At 43.0% G+C, this 22,078-nt stretch overlaps 1 protein-coding gene across 3 annotated transcripts in view; it reads right to left on the bottom strand.

Moving 5' to 3' along the window:
• Window positions 1–21,839, bottom strand: part of sema6a (sema domain, transmembrane domain (TM), and cytoplasmic domain, (semaphorin) 6A) — a 106,968-nt gene extending 85,129 nt beyond the window's left edge. For all 3 annotated transcript variants that reach the window (XM_086206482.1, XM_086206483.1, XM_086206484.1), the window contains exon 1: window positions 21,382–21,839. The gene's annotated coding sequence lies outside the window, so the exon portion shown is untranslated. The remainder of the gene's footprint in view (window positions 1–21,381) is intronic.
• Window positions 21,840–22,078: the final 239 nt, after the last annotated feature.

Genomic DNA, 22,078 nt, shown 5'->3' with positions numbered 1-22,078 from the left:
CGCAGATGCAATCAATTCATACATCTCCTCTGACAATAACTAATTTACACAAAAGCAACAAGAGCATAACATAGGGTCGGCAGGATTGAAAAAAATAACACTATCTGCAGATATATTTCATTATGTGCATGCTTGACCTGCATAATGAATCAACACTCTCAGTTATCATCACCACAAGCACTTGATTAGCTTAAGTTATTTGTCAGTTATACTGCTCTGTTTGAGAACCGCTCCAGCCACCAATCACTGTCAAATGGAGGGTGAAAAATGGTGCGAAAAAAGAGTGCGGAAGTGATCTATGACACAATTGTAGCTCCCATTTTATGATTTATCCTCTCCATGCCTTTAAGATAAACTATTAGCGTTAGCACCACTTTCAGCCGTATAAAATGCCTGAATCCACATTGAATATTGGTGAGGGTGAAGAGGCCAAAAGACTCATAAAATGGCTAGAAGTCAAATTATGAAATGAAGCATTTACTTCTAAAAAAAAAAAAAAAAAAAAAGGAAGCTATTTCTTATCAAGTTCCTTCCTTCCTCCAGGCCTTATGTCCTGCACAATGTCACCGGCTGCACTAACAGACCAGTGGTGCTAATTAGATCCAGGACACTATCCCTCTGTATACATGTAAGTCTTCCTCTAAGTCCCAATCAATACAGAGTTTGTTAAAGAGCCACTAATGTCCATGGCTCCATGCTTCGCAGACACTAACGACCTCGCTCTGGATCTAGCTACGACAGCTGAAGACACCCAGGACATAGTGCAATCAATACTTTCTCATCCTGGCTCAGTCTTTCTGTCTCTCCATCTGTCTTACTGCCTCACTTGTCTTATCTCTCATACATATCTTTCTCTCTACCTCTACCTCTGTCATCAGAGTTTCTTATCTACTTCCCCTCAGTTACCAGAGATGCAATCTCTCGCTGTCGCTTTTACCCGAACACTTTCCATATCTTGCCGTCTGTAACTCCGATCTATCCCCTCAATTCCTCTCAATTATTCACTCTGTCCATCTCAATCTCTGTCTCCTTCTTTCAATCTCTCATCCCTCCTCCCTCTCTCTTGGCCCAGCCAACAGCTTCATTGTCCTTGGGTCAGGGTGAACAATGTCAGCCCACACGGGGCCCCAGTGCAGTCCCAGCCGAGAAGGCAGGAGCACCGCAGAACACCCATAACTCACTGTTTCAACTGGGCTGCAGGATAAAGGGAAGCCTCACACATGGTTGACTATGTGGGTCAGCCTTGGATCATTTGTAGTAGGAGGCCAGCAACTGGCACCAGAATCCCCAACTGAGTGTGTGTATGGGTATATATCTATATATTAGTGTGTGTGTGTGTGTGTGTGTGTGTGTGTGTGTGTGTGTGTGTGTGTGTGTGTGTGTGTGTGTGTGTGTCACCACCTCTTGCAGCCTGGAAGTGAGACCCCCTCTGGATTGTCCCAGCTAAATATTCTATGGGAAACCAGCTCATCTCTCCATCCCTGCTACTGCCTCCCCTCACCCCCATCCTCTACCCGACCGCACCCTGATGCCTTTGTGAGCTCAGGGGACAAAACAGGGGGCTCTTTGGGGCCACCAATTAGTCCTCCCCCATGGGGTGACATGGCCGATGAATAGAGGGACCCCAAACCGTCCACGCATATAATCTCAGTCTTCGCTTTGGGGAGCCGCACTGTCACAGCCACACAGATTCAACCTTGTTTTCAGTGGAGTCTCCTTGATTTAAAGGCACGGCCCGCTGGTCCAAAAAAGCGAGCATCCGGATGCCACTGAGTCACTTTGTCAAGAGGGTTGAGTGGAATTTGCTCCTCTCAATGTGAGTTCACCATTGGTAGACAAACAAGGATGGATTTTTTTCCCCCTTTTTTTTTGGGGGGGGGGGGGGTGTGCTTAAGAAAAGGTGCATTTTTTCCCATCAATCACCAAGTGACATAAGCAACAATAGCAACTTGGAATCCATTTCCAAAAACAACAAAGACATAGCAGGACAGTCTGCGGCAGAACCCTGAGACGGAGCAGCGCTATGTAAACTGAAGTGTGATTGAAGAGGCATAGAGACAACTTCTGAATGAACTCTGATTGCTGGCGAACCAAAACACATGTCACAGTGATGAGATGTCTCAATCGTTGTATTATCACTTGAGCAAGACCCTCCCCCACTGCTTATTGGCACTGGATTAGCCTCTATGGGAGAAAAAAAAAAGGCCTTTTGAAAGCCATCTGATGATATTCACTTCAATACAAGCGTTTGCAGAAACAGAACATTTCTCCCAGCTTGCCGTTCGGGTAAACAGTTTCATGGTTATCCGTAGTTGTTAGATCTCAACTCAGACTCAAGAGGATTTCATCTGAATTACTTTGCTTCAGCTGTTCTACCAAACAAACATCCATTATGTCTCAACATCTCTTTGAAAAACAGTTGGATGTTATTGATTTTTTTTTTTTATATGCGAGATTAGCAGAGCAAGCTGCACAGAACGATATAACATATATACACCCATCTCTCTCCTCTCACCTACTCTGGACAGACCATCAGCAGTCACAGAGAGAGAGAGAGATGAATGTGGACGATTTGTTAACATGAGTTTTCTCCATCAATTCTTCCTGGTGCTACCCCACCTCACCATTGTCTGAGCTACGCATCGTCAAGCCAGTACAGGTGAAGCTTGCTCGCTGACCTCATATCTGAGCAAATAATAGTCTGGATGAGAGCAAGCTACTCTGCAATGCCCTGGAAATCGTCATCTCTTGTCCTTTGTGCCACGCGCCGAGCAAAAGACATAATTATGGCTCATTTCACCCTCACATGTCAACAACTGCCAACAGCGAGGTATTTAAAGATGTCTGAAGTCTTGTCCCTGGGTCTTTGTTTGGCTCTGATTGAGGAACATATACACTGACAGAAGCCTCCTATATTAAATTAGAGTTCATCAAAACATCCTGTGTATTTTCCATAGAAGCAGCTTTGAATCTCAGGCACTGTGGAGAAAATGAGCGCAGTCGAAATGATTTGACCCAGAACAGCCAAGTTCTCGTCTCTAAACAGCAGCAACACAGCAAAACAGAAAAATAACGAGCTTCAAAGAGAAGCACATGAGTTCTTATTTCATCATCAGCAGTAGAGCTCAGCCAGGCTATTTTATGCTCGGCTGGAGAGTCAGGCAGCATTTTATCTTTGTTTCAGTTCACATACCTGAGGAATACTTTTCTATTCCCAAACACTGCAAAGGCCAAGGGTCAATAATTTATGGACTACAATTCATGGCCCCTGTCGACCAAAACAGTAAGCAGAAACTTCTGTCAAGAGGTCTGGGGTGCAGTGATGTGAGGCTGATGGTATCACTCAAGGCATCTTCAAATTGTTTTCCATCACAGTGATATTTCCTTACAGTGTAGCTGGTAACTTTCATCTGAAGGTGAAAGCTGCAGCGTGGAGATGCTTTGTGGGTTCTCACCGAGAGGAGGTGGGGGGTGAAGGAGGGCTGCTCGGCAATAGATCAATGACTCCGTGTTCCCACAGAGAGATATAGGAAGTACAGGGCAAGCAGCAGCCAGCGCCTTAAAATAGCTTCCGCCGATTGCAGCTCAGGTTTAACCCAAATAATAGGAAGGTCTGAGAAGGTTTCGACATTTTTGATTAGCGTGTGACCTCAGGGTAGAGTGGAGACAGAGGAGAGATTTCATACGGAGGAGGAAATCGGACAGAGCTGATTACTTTACCCATTCTTTTGTCTCTGTCTGTGGCTTCGAGTCTCCTTTGAACTGCTGTTTGGGTTTGAGCAAAAGATTAGAGTGTAAGGTGGCAACGCAACACACACAAGTTTCTGTGTGTGTGTGTGTGTATATTGTGTGCACAACCACGTGTGGTGCTTCTGGGTCATCATCCATCACATCTGTCAGATTAGACCTATGTGCACCTACTAATGGTTTCAGGGAAATGTCAGAATCAAACTCCAGCTCATACACACACCAACACACACGCACAACCACACACGCGCGCGCGTGCACACACACATATCTCAGCGTACTTACTGCTGTGTGTTCTTTAGAAAAAGAAACAACATTATGAAAGCAAAGACAAACAACATTATCAAACCCTCCTCTTCTGAAGCGGAGGCTGCTCACTCACCAAGATAGCTCAAATGATCTCAGCGGGTCCATTATTAACAGGAAAGAAATGGTAATGCCTCCATCCAAAAAGCACTGGTAATAAATGATGTCATGATGCTCACAAACAAAAGCAACACCTTTTATGAACTGAAATGTGAGACAGAGTAATTAAGGACTACCTTTTAGATAGAATCTTTGTCAAAGTAAACCGAAGCTGTTCTGGTTGTCCAACACTTCCAAGTCATTGGATGAGTCCGTAAACTTTGTGGATTTTCCTCTTGGTGCCATTTGTTTGCAAACCAAAATGGGTCACTACAAGCCACGTTATGGAGGTGATAATGCACATACAAACAGAGTCGCCAACCGCCAATAAACGCAAACGAATAATTCAAGAACATTCACCCCCTTTAATAGGCAGATGTGTCTGAGACTCAGGAAAAGGAGTAAACAGGTCCAAGTGTTGAGACTATTGTGGATGTCTCTATTTATTTATTTATGTTTTGCTTTTATGCTAATTGCTACATAGTTTGGATGCTGTGCTACATTTAAAAAAAAAATGCTAAAGTTTCAGCAAAGTCTCAGCCTGCTTGTTTGGTCCCATTTTGCACACTTATCATACCAAACAATCTAAATAAAGTATGTGTGAAAGTCTTCTTTGTTTACTTTAAGTTGTCACCGACGTGCACATGATCCCAAATAAGAAAATGATTTTTGCAGACACCTTCCCAGCACAGCCTTGACATACAGTTACATTCATGTGGCTTAACGAGAAAAGACAAGCCTCAGCTTTTCTCTGACCCAGAAGATAAAACAACAAATCAGCAAGCAATAAATAGCGAGATCATAAATGGAACCATAAATAAAAATGAAGTAAATAGTTAGAATGATGATGATTTTGGACAAGTTGGCTCATTAGTCAGACGGACATCAGAAGAATCCATCTCATTGTGCTGCACATTCGCAAGAGAGACTTTTCCTGCGGACTAAACAGATAAAACAGACTCAAGCGGAGAGACGCTTCTGCTATGATGAAGCGTCCTCCGTCTCTATCAATTTATCCATTTTGCTTCCCACTGTTCGCTCCATTTTTCTCTCCCTTCCTCGTCTCCACCCTCTGTTCCTTTCTGAGTGGCCACCCTCCTCCCTCGGCCTCCGCTCGCCTTTCTCAGGGTCAATTAAGCTACAGTAACTAAACAGCAGTGCACCCTGTCACATTCCATCCAGTCCCTCTCAATGAGTGACTACTACTTTCACTAAAACAAACGGGCTTTGAAGGAACCCACTCCAGCAGCTATTAACATATGAACGACTCACTTCCTACAGCACAATGAACCACCTTGACAGACCTTCGCTGGCCTAAGGCTGTCCTTCGTGGAACTATGTTATTAATGGGGTATAAAGGAGGGTCTGTGTGCAAGTTGTCTGTCTTGCCTCACCTCTGCTCTGGCCTGGCCAGGCCCGCTTGGCTCTGCTTTCCCCACTACTGCGATATTTACTTCCTAGGGGGTCAACAGAGAAGCAGAGACACTCGCTGGTGCTCACCTAAGTACACACAGGCTCACAGCAGGGTGGGCATAAGCACGGAGAATACACATGAAATAAAAACTTTGATGTACTCACGCAAATGCACACAAAAACATGCACACACTTTCAACAACAAGAGCACCATACTGTGCACTTGAGAGGCCAACCTCCACCAAAGGCAGATCTGCAGCATTTCTCTTCTCTGTTCTCCTCCTCCACCCCCTCCTCACACACACACACAGACACACACACATACACTCACTGCACATCTTTGTGTCAACAGCTGGCATTTTTTTCTGAGAAGCAGACATGTTTTACTGTCCATTTTCTTGGTTTTTTTTTATGATGGTGATGCCAAATTTATGAAGATGTTTCCCTTCACATTTCTGACTGACTGAGTTCTTTTCTCCACATAGTGCTGCGGTGGTGATGATGATGGTTGTAGGAGATGTTCTGAAATGATACATGATGGTGCAGCGTAATAAATAGCCAATAATTTGGGGTTCTTCATTTTGGCTGGTGGTTGCTGTTGTGAAGACACAACCTTGACTGATGTTTTTTTGCGCCGTAACCTAACCAAACCTGAAATATAATGACACATCACAAATGACATTTCAAGAACATGCCGTCAGTGATTTACAGTAACTTCATACATTTTCTGAAAAACATTAACTACCTTTAGAGTGTCAAGTTGTAACCAGGAATTTTTCTGTGTCCACCACAAAAAAAAAGACGCCACTGGATCCTAAATTACTTTCATCTGGCATTGTTTAAGTAGTGCTGGCACATTATTTGACCACCACTGTGAAATGCAGTGTTGCAGATATTTTCTTGGTAATTTCAGATATTTCTAGGAGATCAGTTTGCTCTGAAGGTCTAATGAGAGTCAGACATTGTCCGATGCACAAGCATTGATTTTGTTCTGGCAATAGGTTTGGATAGATAACATAGAAACAAGAGGTGAGGCCTCAATACAGTAGCTGAAAAAAGGGCAAATGGAAAAAAAACAAAAAACAATCAAGAGAAATTCCTGCTGTTAAATCATTTCCTGAGATGCGAACGCAGCAAATTGACAACTGTTGAGACGTTGCCTGTTATTTCATACTAGCGCAAAATATCTGTCTGTAAACACAGATAATAAATAATATGGAGACATGTATGGACCCTGCAGGCAAGTACAGCATCGTATTTGTAACTGGACACTTTCTTCTTCTTCTCTTTGAGGCTGAGAGCGTTTATCATGTGCCACGTTCGAAAGAGTAGCCACATCGACGGAGGAGATGGGGGATGTATCACATGTTTGGTGGGGTCGTGTGCGCAAGTTTTATTTGTCTTATCTACACATTTGATCTGTTTGGGGTTGGATGTTTTGTTGAAAGGCGCTTTGTGATTGACCGCTGTGGTAGCCTGCAGGGTGGGTGGGCTGAAACACAATCAGATCAGATCAGGTTAGAACCAACAGCACTCAATGCAATCATGTACGCGTTTCTTTGAACATGAAAATATCTGATCTGTAGCATGTTTCAGCACAGGAAGCACAGAATGAAGCCTGCAGTCAGCCTTCCATCATATGACAAAGAGGAAGAAATGCCATATTCACCACAATGCCAGAAACCACAATTGAGGATCTAATCATACTGTTAGAAAGCATGACTCAGCAATGTTCTTGCTTTGGCTGCACTTTGATGTTTCACAAATGTCTTGTAATTGAAAGAAATTAGAAACAACAGATGGTGCGCTAACATGCTCTAGCCTACTAGGCAGTAACATCCTATCATACCTTGTTTTACTGCCCCCAGTTGCCAAAAATCATTAGCTAGAATAATTAAATGTCTTTGTTGAATCTCTGAGGTTTACCAGTGTGTTTGATTACATTCTAGATGGCACCATCGCACTCAGGGGAGACAATATGGATAAAATCTCCCGACACTTTAAAATATGTCAAATAACAAGAAGAGTTCATTTTTTTGACTCCTAAAATCAAAACAAGAAATAACTTCATCTTGACTTTGATAAATCAGTGCATAGAAGATGTGCATAGCTTGTTTGTGGCATGGAAGCAGGAGCACTCATTTGAGGGACACTCGATGTATATTTCATAAAAAAAGACCTAGAAAATAGATGCGCTGAGAAACTCAAGACAACTTGACCGAAATCCAAACTGAAAAGCAGGCAGATAAACAAAGTATCTGACAAAGTTTAAGTGATCAACTGAAATACAACAGTACTCCTGAGTGAATTAGAAACAGGCTGATAGACAGGAGCTGACTGGATCAAAGGACGAATCAGATTAACAGACCGGATATAGGTGATAAGGGCAGGTAATCGCACACGCCTGAAAACTTTACAGGGAGTAAAACAGCAAATGTATACAAGATATTCCAGAAAGTGCTCATCAAAATAAAGCAATGGATGCATGAAAGTACTAAAAGCCATTGAAACCTAAACTTAGTTGCTCCATTCTGGATGTTTTTCTCCTAAATCAACAGTCTAAAAACTTAAATCAGCAGTCCAAACAAGACTTGACAGTGTGCAGGTTTTGTTTTCTTTGGAATTGGATTTTCAGGGGATTTGATTCTCTGAAAACAAGCGGTGTGCATGTTCCCCTCTACTCAATATTACACACAATAGTTAGGAACAAACTGAGAGGCTGACATTTTTACTTGATAATAATACTGACATATTCATCAATGTTAAAAATCAATACTTTAGAAATCCACAAATTGCTCCAGCTCTATAGTTCACGTATCCCAGCTAACGACTTCTCATCAGTAAATTGTGGTTTCCAGCAGGCATCTGACACCAACAAAACAAAGAAAACCTGAGTTAGGGAATTGGGCTTCTCACGGATGAGATCTTCATCTGACACACAAAGTCATCTGACTCCCAGCACATGTCTGACCTTCTGACACCTGATACGCACAACCCAACCCCAAATGCTGATAGTGGATACTGGAGAGGAACTCATATGCAACCCAGCCCATAGCGTATAACATGTCCTCACCCTCAGGCTATGTGGATGTATGTGTAGCATTGACTGGCCACATTAAAGATTTTTGAGGCTGATACAGATATATCAGCCAATAAAGTGCCAAAGTTGAAGTACAATAAGTTCTGCAGGCAAAATGTACCTGAAAGTATCAAAGGTAAACTTTTGGCCCAACTTTAAGTCTTATATTTATCTGATATTAAAGAACTAACCCGGTAATAAGCTTTTCAATTGTGTCGTAGTCGGGCTAATTATGACACGATACTCTTGAGTGGTCTTACCTGTAAAAATGTAAGTGTATCAAACTTAATATTTTGCATATAACATCTGAAAAGCTTTCAAACAGATGCACATCCGCCACTATTTACACAGCAACACCGAGATCCTGCATATGTTACATATTTGCTTGGACACACACACACACCTATTCTATGTGTACCAGCGCGTGATATGCAGATGGTCTGAATTCTTTTATGGACGCAAGAATTACCATTTAACCACCATAGATCCGTAAAAGCTTGTATAAACCTTCTTATCTCTCACATGTATTTTTTCACCATAAAAACCCTCAGAGGTATATAAAGTTTCATTACTGGCTACGTAATAAAATACACTACTTGTTCTTATACAAATGGCTGATACGGATGAACCATGTTATCTGTCTGTTTGGAAGATAGTAATCGCTTAAAAGGGTAACCAAAGCCTCTTCACTTGCAGGGTCCCCCTGTTTCTCTGCATTCAGCTCCTTTTTACACCCCGCTGTGAATCATATCTCCCTTTAGCTCTGTTTACTTGGGGCATATGGCAGGCCTACTGTAGTCAGCAAGCTGTTCCTGCCCTTTATGGCTTTGTTACTTCACCCTTATGACCACATCATATGATGATGATGATGATGATGATGTTGAACAGAACATGAACAGAACTCATGATTGCAGGTGTTTTGTCTAAAAGAAGAAGTGAGAAGGGTGAAAAACATTCAGGTCAAAGGCAGCATTAATGTTCCTATTGATTATAATCTCACCAGCTGCTCCTCCTTCCGTGTAACACAACGCATCCAATGAATGAATAACCATCGCTAATGGCTATAAAAAGCTCATGAGAATCAGCTAACGTTCAAGCCACTAAAATCAATATCTCCCTCAACCACAATCTTTATTTAATCTCAATATAGTGGCACAAAGAATTAAGTATGAGAAGAGGTTGAGAAATTGCTCGGTCAGAGCCAAATGGGAGACTTTGTTCATTCTGGATTAACCTAAATTGACTGAGTTGCTGCCACCAGCTCTAAAGTATGCACACTAGAATGTAATGCTCACACTGAGCTCAGGTGCTGTGGATAAAAATAGTGCCACTCATAGTTCTTCTTTGTCAAACCGACTCCAATCATTTGCTAAGGATTCAAAATAACAATCAATTAATTAAGAGCGTCTCCCCTGTGCTCACCCCAACCATTCAGCTGGTGCTGTAGTTGCAGCTCAGGCGGTATTTACGATAGTAATTAGCCCAGTGTTACAAGCATGGAAATCACCGTGATGAGGGAGTAACTATCAGACTGCCTCCAGGGTGGGACGAGCAATGAGAGCACTCGAACAGAAAGTCACACTTTATTATGCGAGCGGTGGAGGTAAGAACTATAGCAGCCCCAGGTAATTGAGGCCATGTAGGCTGCTTCTTACAGACAATCACCCTGAACAAAACTGAGAGGCTGTGAAGGAATGAAAATAGTAAAAACCCTGCAGTGGCCTGCCCCCCAAAGTCATCGTGTCACACAGTGCTGAATGAAATATTAACTATTTCAATATTAAAAAGGGAGGGGGATCATGCTTGAGTAGCGGCTATGAAATTTGAATATAATGCATGTACAAAAACTGCACCCATTATTCCTTCTTTTAAATCTACAAGCACAACGTATGAGAATGTGGTCAGTTTGACCTACAAGATGAACAAAATACCACATAAAAAAGGTGGGATCCTGGTCATGTATTCAAGAGATTGTATTTCAAACCTGTAACCTAATTGCTCAGCTGTCTCAGTTTTATTGTTTTTTTTGTTGTTGTTTTTTTGGTCTTGCTTTATTGAGTTCAAGTGTTCATGTTTATGTGTAAAGGCATGTAGGTGCAAATACACCCGTGTGTCTGGTTCTACGCAGAGTTGGAAAAGTACACAAGTGATTCAATCATTCGCGACCACATCCTCAATCTTCACAGTGCATGTAGTAATGACATCAAATATCGTGTTGTCTGTGTTAGCTTGTGACTGCTCATTTATCAAAGTCTGAGTCAAACAACCCCCCGCCCCCCCAACTTAGACAAGCACACACACACTAAGTCCTTCACCTGTTAATGTGTGAAACAGACGGCTGCTGCAGCGGCGCCAGTGTGAACACAACCAGCGTGTCCCATCTTATCGACCGGCTGCATGAAAACCTGTTTGTTCTAGATAGAGTCTACAACAATCCACCAGTCTGCTTGAGGGAGTTCAGCTGGCCCTGGATGACTGCACCTCACAGGGATGAAAAAAGAGACACAAATCCAGTGCAGCACAAGGGAAGGATGGAGATCAAAGTCAGGTACAGACAACAATAGGACTACACTGCTAGATCAAGGCAACGCTCTAAAAACTACCAATCTTATCTGGGTCAGAGCTGCACCTCCAAACATTCATACCACCACTTTTTTCCTTGCAGTCTGATTTCTTTGTTGTCATGTGTGGTGATGTAACCTACTGTAATTTTGCAGCGTAAACTCAAAATGGAGGCCAGGTAGTACAATGGTCTCAAAACTGAGTCACTGAATAGGGACAACAGATTTTACATTAAATGCCACCTCGAAACATAATAAGTGTACAAACCACCACCTACACCCTGAATAATGCTTCATAAAACAAGCTCAAAACATGGAAGTATCCAAGCATAGCGCAAAAATGAAACTGTTGTGTAAAAGTAAAAGAGTAATTCCTGGTTAGTGAGACCGAATCACCTGGTGTAAATGATTAACGGCTGGTGAGTCTAGATGGTCTCACCTGCTGTAGTCTGTTACTATCTAGTTACTGGGCTAGCTAGCATTACTAGATCTCATGCAGAGCTCATATGTACTCGGAAGGAAACACAAAGAAGGGAAAAGAAAGGAGAGAAAGACACAGATGGGGAGGTTATACTGAAGAGGATGTGACTAATGAGTTAGCAGCTTTTTTCCTACCTGTCGAAAAGTCTAAAGCCTTTATGCAAACAAGATTTGATGCTGAGACAAAACAACACATCCAATTTATTTCTTGTAAAAACAGGAATTAGTCTCTGTGATGATGTCTGACCCGTTTTGACTCATCAAACTCCGGAGAGGAGCTGAGCGAATAGCCACGCATCCTCCTTCAACCGCCGAACTCTATTAATTAATTAAGGGTTCAATTGCTGTATGACACCACAATCAATAAACGGAGGATTTGTTGGTTATTTAGAAGAAATTAAACCGATCCCATAACAAATGCCAAATTTATCTGTGAAACCATCCCAGATTAGTTGAGGATGGGAACAGATCAAAGGATGGCGCATTCAGTATGCAACTGCTGTAGTGCCCAATCAAACCAAAACAAAATTCTTCGGCTCTACACACAGCAATTTGTTCAAGGGTGCAAACGTACACAAACAAGACACCGGCTCACATATATGCCTGAACTCCCACACACCTTCACAAACCCAGAACCAATCACCTCCTAAATAATACAGTCAAATCAAAACCTAACAGGGTTTTGGAAAGCAAAGAGGCTTTTTAACAAATAACCTAAAAAGGCCCCCAGTTGACTGAGATGAATGAATCAAGCCAAGCATGCTGGGAACATTATCAGAGTGGGGGATGAATGAATATATTATCATGCAAGGCACAACTTCTCTTTTCCTGGCTCACAGCTTGTCTGTCTTCTTGCCTATCAACCTGCTTGCCTGATTACCTGCCCACATACAGAGCACCTTTTGTCCAGGTCCAAGAGGAATGGATGGGAGTGAAGCGAAATATTATTTCTTTTCATTCAAAATTGACTCGTGTTGCAGTTCTTCAGCCGGCGCCTCAAAGCCTCCTACCTGCCTCCTCCAGAAACTGTCCCTCTTTCGATTATGTTTTCAGACCGGCTGGCTTCTTCCTTTCCTGTCTACTTAAATATCGCAGATCCTTCACCGACTGGCCATTCTTCCATGGCCCCCTAACCCCCCACTCTCTGCTTGTACTGCATGGCTCCATTACTGTCTGTCTTTATTCAAAAATGGTCCCTCTACAACTCTGTTTCTGAGCTAATTAGCATTAGCAATTGCATCATTTAGAAACATGAATCCACCTGGATTATCCATTTTATCAACATCTTGAGGAAGAATTAAGAGTGAAAAGTGGCAGAGTGAAAATATGCTTTGCAGGTAACTAAGGCAGAATTTAGTGTCCCTCGAAGCGTTTTTCCTCCTGAGGACAGTGTGTGTGCTGCATTTTTACAGTTAACACCAGCAGCATGACAAAGTGCAGAGCGTCTATTCTGCTGCAAGCATTTGCCTTTATTTTCTAGTGGCAGAGAGTTGAACAATGTTGCACTTTTTGCATAAAACCCCCACTCTCATCACTAGCACTTCTGACCCAGCTGTCCAATCACATTGGAGGAGGGGCGGGACAAATGCCATAAACACCAACTGTCACATCCAAAATGAACAAGTGCTGAACCAAAACAATAGATGAACCAGACATGCACGGACCAGCAGGTTAACCTTCTCTCCTCTAAATCCCTTAATGTCTGCCAGACCATGAACCACACGAATTACTCTAACTCGTGCCCACATCTTCAGTCACACAGATATTTAGAAGAGAAAAAAAGCGAGAAACTCAGACGGACGTGGACCCTAAGACTTTAATGATCGTGATTCAGCAAATCAAAAGACATGGTGGGATTGCTAATTAGTTCAATTAAGCTTAAAAGGTGATAATATGTTACTGTCTAACAACTTGTTTCTGCTGCACCCAGTAGGCAAAAAAAGCAACAAAAAAAAAACTAAACTAAAAGATGAAACCTTTATAAGTGTCAGAAAATTACAAGAATGTCACACATCCTGGGATTAAAAAGTGCCGCCAACAAACAGAAGAGAGGAAGCAATTAGGTTTTTCTCCAAAACATATTTGCAAACTGATGGAATATAAAAGCATTTTCCAGGAGATGGGATTACCTTCTGTCACACGTTCAATCAGTCCGGCAGCCCTGGCTACCGAGCAGTCTCCCTGTGCTGATGGAAGTGTGTGTGTGTATGTGTGTGTGCACGCGCATGTGTGTGCGTGCGAGTTTGTGTGTGTGTGTGAGATGTGAGAGCCTTTGTGAGGCCTCCACTCAGCAGTGATGATAAGTACTCCCAGCCCAGCGCTCCGCATGAGCTGATGGACAGACAGGCCAAGAACACTGGGGGCCTTGTGGTTGGGTGTATGTGTGTACATGTGTGGGTAGTGTGGTGGAGGTAGTGGTGGTGTGTGTGTGTGTGTGTGGGGGGGGGGGGGGTAAGTCTGTTTGAGTGTGTCTTTTTTTTCTCAACCAGCCACGGCACCAGACCATGCCACATGGCTGCAATTTGTTCATTAACTATGTAATAAATGTACACACACACACACACACACACACAGAGGTAATATTGTTCAGAGTTCTGCCTGATTGGATTCTGAAATAGAGGACCCTCAGGGGAATCACTTGTAGTCTGCCAGCCACTGTGACCAAGAAAACTGATTTCCTAACAAGGTTTGTGGAACACATGTGGTCAATATACACTGAGTATACACCAAAATAAAGTTGGTCGTCTAAGGTTTTGAATATTAACAACCAAAATTGGATTGTCCTTATGACTAAACGTCCTTTCCGTCTCGTGCTTATAAATCAAAATAACTACAGGTCATCCTAAAGATTCATCAGTCACCTGGAAATAATTAATATTCACCCAGGGCCAATTGCAAACAATCTATCATCGTCGTCCTCATAAGGGTGTTAGATGAGCTTGGGATGCTTGTTCCAAATCACCTGCTGTCTAGAATATCAACTGGCGCGTGCTTGAGCTGAGCATGTCCTACCAGCTTTACGGCCAGCTCATAAATGTTTGCATTCACAGATAGCAGAGCAGCATTGGATTATGTGAAACTATACCCGCTGACAGATCATTTGAACAGAAATGTGGCTGTGGAAAAAATCCAGAAACATGAATAATAAACTAAATCTGTCTCGCGTTGTTTGGCCTGCACGTGGAAACCAGCAGTGGGGCTTTGGAAGAAGAAGCAGCTTGTTCCACATTCAACGAGGCTTATAGCCTCTGGGAGAGTATGACTGCTGCTCTGCCATGAGCATACAGATCACCTTACACACTGGCTTTCCTCTGCTTTGATGACTGATGCACACACATGCCTGCCTCCACAGATACTCAGGTGCATGAAAACACCGGATTTGAGCACACAGACACACAACCTCACCCCATCCCCCACCTGGATTAATTCACCTGCTGCACCTGACAATGCCACCGCTATGATGTCACCTGCAATCCCATCACTTCAAAGGCACAAAAGCACCTCAGTGCCATCAGCACAATGAGCAAACACCCTCTCACTTCCTCCTTTGTCCTTCTGTCCCCTCGCGGTAATTCCCCTGCAGAGGGTCCAAACACGGTGGAGGGAGACATACACAGCCCACAATCAGGTATTCTTGAATTTCTAGCCATTGGCACTCACCAGGGTAACAATGACAAGCCTCTTCCCTCTCAGTAGCATGAAAGAAATTGCCCTAGTGTGCTAAATTGTGTGCATGTGTATGCATGTGGGTTTTGTGTGTGTGTGTGGGGGGGGGGGGGGGGGTGCGCATGTGCTGAGAATCCCATGATAACCTTACTGCCCGACTAGGTGGCTCCTCTACAAATGCTCACATTGGAGATGCTCACAAATGTGGCATGATATAATGAGATAAGATGGCAACACAACCACTATATTCGTCTATAGTTCACTTTTAAAAGACAAAACTGGGAATATGGAAGCCATACACATCCTTCAGCCAAAATAAGAGCATGTGCAATATTCTTCCAGCATCGGGGGGGGGGGGGGTGTTCTAAATGTGGAGGAGAGAGGAAAGACTGGAAAAAGAAAGAACAATGGACTGAGAGATCGGCGAGGGTTCATAAGACGAGGTACTCCTCGCTTTGGAAATTTCCATTTCTGTAGTAATCCATCATTGAATAACGCATGAATTCAGCATGGTTTACCATGAAAACAGTCAACTGAGCATGAAACAGGAGGCCCTGGCCCATCTTCTATCTCAGCTCAGCGGAAGGATTTTCCATTGTAAAGCAAGGTGAAATAACAGCCATTCAATGTACTGTAACTCACTGGAGATTCACCCAGCCCCGGGAGCACACTATTCACAAGATGATGCCTGGTGTGAAAATATTCCTCTGCTAACTTCAGGAGAAAAAAATAAGAGGCAGAGAGAGTATATGTGTATGTGTGTGTGAGAGAGAGAGAGTCTGAAAAGATGTACACACAGAAGGATTGAGGGTTCTTTGCTGAGATAAAATGGAATCCATTTTGGTTCTTTAGGCATTCTCATCCACAGTGAGAACCTGCTTGGATTCTGAACCTGCCATTGCTGTTTCAATCACTTCCCTTCTTTCCTCCTCTGCTCCGTTTCAATTGTTCCGCCTTCCTCTTACTTCAGTGTTTATATCATTTCCTCCTTTCCTCCATAGTCACACCTCTTTCCTTGAATTTCCTTCCCCTCGCTGCCTCTTCGCTCTCTAGGCAGCCAGGCACCCCAACACTGTCACAGGTCCTGAAACTATGGCAACGGAATGAGAAAGCAAGCGCTCTCTATGATTAATAGATGAGAGATGCAGTGCCAATCGCTGGGGCCTGGGGAGGAGGGACAGATGCACTCGAACAACACCACGCAAACATGCATGCATACTCAGATAGGACACACACTCAAACCTCGACCCCCACCACCACCACCACCAATAACCACCCTCGGTGCTTTGTGCTTTGTAGTACACATGGAAAAGGGGAAAGGGTCTGCTAAGCACACACAAACAATACGATCAAGGCCACACCCCCAAGGTTAGCAGCAAAGTGAGAGATCTAATGTTTAACATCCACATAATGTGTACCCTCCTTACTGGCTGCATACATGAGAAACAAACCACAGAGCAAATAGCAACAGTAGCAGATGAAACCCTAATAAGTCTTAATAGACTGCTGTCTCTGTGACTCACAGCTGGCTGCCTTCACCAAAGCACAGCAACAGGGCTGGAACTAGGACATCACATCTTTATGCTGTGTACCTCCATTTATATCATCTGATCCAGTAGTACAACACTTGGCTCTTTTCAAGGCCAGTCATTCATCCATCACCCCAGAAATCACACAAAGCCCTGCTGCATTCGGATTATCCTCGCAAATGTATTTCCTTTCCATTTCATTTGAGTAATGACAGGCAACCAAAATCTGCTGTGACAAAAGTGTTACCACATGTTAATCCAACATGAACTACAGTAAGTATTTCAACACACAATATTTGATGAAGCAATCACTGATGGTTGGCTCCTGAACAATCTTGTCCTTGACGGGCTGGCTATCACATTCTAATTCACTTAACTTCTAACAACAAAGCTTTGCCAAGGACCATCAGCCAAAACACCAACAGACATGCCGCCAACTCTGCCACTGACTTGTGGTGCCAAGCCCAATATAATTGTTTGGTCCTTCATGCCTCTGGCTTTTCTGGCGCGCACAACACAGTCAATCAATTATGTTAATGTGGCTAGTATGAAGAGAGTTTAATACACGGACGGATAATTCGATGGATTTACTGAATAGTCATTTATTGGGGAGCCCAGAAGGATGCAGGCTGAGTGGAAAAAACGGGCAGTTAGAACAACAAAACAGTTGCCCTTCCATGTAAAAGCAGAGCGAAATTTGAAGGAAATTTTACAGGTTAAAACAACAACAAAAAAAGAGCGATGAATATTTTCACCAGATGATGAAGGTGTAGACATTGATCCATCCATCCATTTTCTATCGCCAGTCCATCACAGGACCATCAGGAGCACTAAGGGGTTCAGTATCTTGCTCAAGGATACTTGGACATGGTCACCGGGGGAAGTGAGGATCAAACCAGCGATCCTTCGGTTGCTAGACAGCCACTCTACCTCTGAGCCATGCCGCCCTGGTAAGGTGTAGACAATGTTACTGTTAAAAAAAAGTATAAAAAGTAGTAGTCCCTGGAATCTGGAAACTAAACTAGTCTTTTAGGTCATCTACAGCCATCTAGTGAAAAATGGAGAGACCTTGAGGAATTACTTTCAGCTCTGCAAGTTGTGCTTTGGTGGTCTGTCACGTGACTTATGGATTTGCTATGTCAAACTTATCTCCATTTTGCTCCTCAGCTCTTTTTCCAAAAAGGTAAAGCCACCTCAAGCAAGTAACAAAACTTTAGCAAAGTTGAGAATGTTTTCCGATGTGTTGCCATCTATATCATCCTTTTCTAATGTGATACCACAAGATGCACATCGAAACACATTGATGGAAATGGGACTCTTGGAACTTGGAAAATGAAACATGCATTGATGTCATAAGGCACTTTTGGGGGAAACAAACTGGACATAACAAAAACTAGGTAAAAAACCATATCCCCAATTGGTGACGCTAACTAATAAAGGGTTAGATAAGATAAGTCATCTGGAAATGAATGTAACGGTGTGTAAGTACCTCAAAAGTGACTAAAATAAACATGTGTGTTTGGAAGAGAACATGGATAACATGCTGAAACAAGTGATTAGCGAGTGATTACATTTTCAATGAGGCGTGCTGTGAATAGTGCACACTGGACCGTGCTGCAAGGGAAGATATATTAGGTCTCCATAGTACAATGCATATCATTTATCATCTTCAATAAACAGTGGGTGATGTGTTCAGGGTTAGTAAGTAAATTAAATCAGTTGCTGGTTCTCCACAAAATCAAACATAAAAACAAAGTGATACATTTAAACACGGGTCTGGCACCTTCTCTTATCCTGTATAATATCATTCAGTACGCACTCTCGGATAGAAAAGAGGTATTCATCAAATAATGAGTTTGACATCTGAGGGTCAGGCGAATCTTAACTGAGACAATGAGAGAGATGGAATAGCAGAAGGATAAACAAAAAGAAAAGAATGTCTTATTTGCTGTAGCTGCTTAGAATACCTCACATCACTCAAACTGAATCCAGTGATAAGAAAACCAAGTCCAGTGCAGCTAAAACCAGCGACTGTTTCCTGTAACATGTGTGATGAACTGCTTGGATTACATGCATGATTAGGCTGGCCTGCATTTCTAAGACAAAATGTGCTAAAACATATACTTAGTTTCATAATTAACCCTTTTTGTTTTAGTTCAGCTATTATAGCAGGTTTGTCATTCACTGTTAGGGAGATGTAACTGAAGCAGCAGCAATTTAAAAATATGTGGAATCTGGAAAATAGGTTAAGCATCAATAAATCACATCCAGATGAGTGAGAGGGGTTTGATGCTTACTCGCACTCTAATTGTTTAAAATAACGCACACGCACACACACACACACACACACACACACACACACACACACACACACACACACACAAGCCCACACACCAGAGACGTGCATCAATAAAACATGCCTATTATAAAATATGCATAAATACACACTCTATTCAATGCTTGGTATTGACTAACTGAATGAGTACCAATAGTTAACAGCAGCTGACCAGCCTCATTGTTTTTAATGGAAGGCCAATTCATTTGAAAAGGAACAGTGTATCAATTATTCAAAGCAAGATTCAGGAAGCATCTGCATCTTTCCTCAAAAGGCAAAGGTTAATACCAACTCTCTTTTTCCTCTCTCTGCTTCTCTCTCTCTCTCTCTGCCCCCCCCCCCCCACACACACACACACACATACAGTGTGACAAATTCACATCAGTCACACACAATGCCATCCCCATTGCCATTGTTAGGGGATCGGAGGATCAAACGCTCCACGGAGCATTGCTCCAAATACAAGCAACAACTCTGGCCGCCCCTGCTCTATTCTGCTGCTTTGGGAAGAGAACAAGTAGGATGCTGTCACCGAGGTAATCATGCCGCAATTCATATATCAGCAACACAAGATGTCAATGAATAAAGTGTTGGTAGTAGGATTATCACACTGGTTTGCAGTTTTGTAGCCTTTATCCAACTGTGTGGTGGGATTTGCAGCACATGCAACATTTCAACAGTGCCTCCAGGACATTTGGATGCCTTGAGGCTAATGTTGTAGGAGGAGCAGTGCTAAAATGTTAAAACATTCCACAATTTCACATTCAAGGTCCTTTTGTGTTATCCCTGGCACAACTCAGAGCAAAGAACACTGGGTCACAGATGTAACATACAAGATTCATCTCAAATGATATCAGGAAAAACTGACGCAACGCTTAACTCTCAGAACTGGCATCAAATCCCCCCTTTTTTATTTTAAATGCTGATATCATGTTTCCAAAACACCACGAGCTGCTGCTGAAAATCAGCTTACAAGAGGGACATTATTCTGAGGCCATTCAATATTCACATTCACCAATTTTTATTACCACCCTTCATAACACTGACCAACATTTAGAGATGCTGGAGAAGGGAGGAGAGGAGAGGAGAGGAAGAGAGGAGGGGAAGAAGAGAGGAGAGGAAAACCACTGGGAGTGACTGGGTGTTGGCAGTCAAGCTGCTGGATGTGGCTTGCGAGGCCTCTATCTCCTCTCCCTGCTTGTTAAAGAAATAATGTGAAGCAGCACTAAATCAAATGGCAATTTCACTTCTGAGATGAGATTTTGTCTCCTGGTCAGAAACACAACTGAGTGATATTTTGGGGGTCTAATCAGTAGTGACCACACAGTCCACTGGTAGCCTGAATTCCCTGAACATTCCCCACCAAGCGTGTGCGAGACAGAGCCAATCCGAGTAGAGAAAATCACCTAAGAGCAACAGAAGAACAGTATCTCAAAGCTGTTATGACTAATGACTCCTCACATAAAGGAACAGTGTTATCAAAGCCTGCTTTGGCTTTCTAACCTCATAGACGAGCCTCGAATACCTCGATGTAACAAAAGAACAAACTCTTCAACGTAAATGTGTTTTCAAAGAAATCATGACTTTTTTCCATTTTTTTTTCATGTTCTACAACAGGTAGTTTTAGTGTCTGAGGTTTTAAATCAGCCACTGAGAGTCACTGGGGGTTGAACAGTCACCGTTAGACGGAGCAGGTTTGAGCCACCCAAGTTCCCACAAACACGTTTCTTATTGCTCTACAAGTATACCTGATGGTACCCGGGATCCTAGCCTAGGGTTGAGCTTGTTTTTAAACTCACTGTGGTTTGCAATAGGTCCTCTGAGACTGACATTCGTTTATTCCATGTGGGTGAGGAGCATACGACGGGGATTACGCACGGAACTCTGGTCTGTTTATATCTGAAGGGGGGGGGGGGTAAAAAATGATTTCAACATCTCAGGTACCATCTCAATTGAAGAGCATTATTCGGCCTTTTTTTTTTAATGATACACTTTGGAATTGTTTCATGCTTTACGCAAAAGAAGTTGCGAAAGTAAAACCTCAGCCTCTGGGGCTCGTGCACTTGTCGCCCGACTGCCCGGTTGAACAGAAAACAATCCTCCGTGTGTGTGTAGACACTGTGATACAGGCGCGCTTAAAGTTTGAGATTAACAAAGAAATCTTACCTTCAGCTCATGAATGGATATGCTTCGGAGTGGTTCTGCTGCTCTGTCTAGTAGTAATCCATGAGATACGACTCTCAAAGCAGTTCAGAGCGTTTCAGAACAACAATACGAGCGCTACTTTTCTCTTGCGCTTCTTTTTGTTACATGCCGCGCTCAAATCACACCTCTTCAGATCGGAATATCCATCGGAAATCCACACTAGTGAGAGAGAGACAGAGAGAGAGCGAGAGAGAGAGAGAGAGAGAGAAGGATGTTTTGGCGTTTTAAAGTCCCCTCTGGTGAATTGAACGGACGGTAGCAACCGGGTGTCCCAGAACTAGAAACGGAGCAGCACGCAGTCGCTTCCACAATAGCCGACGGTCATCCTATTTGGAGATGAAGCTTCTTACCACACTGGTGCGGAGCGCAGCCAGCCCAGCTGTCACCCACCCGCTACACACACACACTCTCTCCCTCTCTCACACACACATACACACACACACACACACACACACATACACACACTCATACATAGGGAGGAGCTACGTGTCTAGAACGGGAGCTATTGTGTCAATGGGTGCTAGTTATGGACAACTGTATTTCTATTTTTACGCAGCGGCATTTCGTAAGAATGCGCGTCGGAGACGGAGAAAGCCTGCGCGCTATTAATAGGTTCGACTCTATTAAAAGAAAATTTTGAAGAGATGTGATGGAAATT

Source organism: Aulostomus chinensis, chromosome 6, assembly GCF_037954235.1.
Source record: "Aulostomus chinensis isolate RoL2024-O1b breed Wild chromosome 6, RoL_Achi_v1.0, whole genome shotgun sequence".
In the NCBI taxonomy this organism is placed as follows: domain Eukaryota; kingdom Metazoa; phylum Chordata; class Actinopteri; order Syngnathiformes; family Aulostomidae; genus Aulostomus; species Aulostomus chinensis.
The sequence above is the reverse complement of the archived record's forward strand: the minus strand, read 5'-3'. Positions and strand labels throughout refer to the sequence as shown.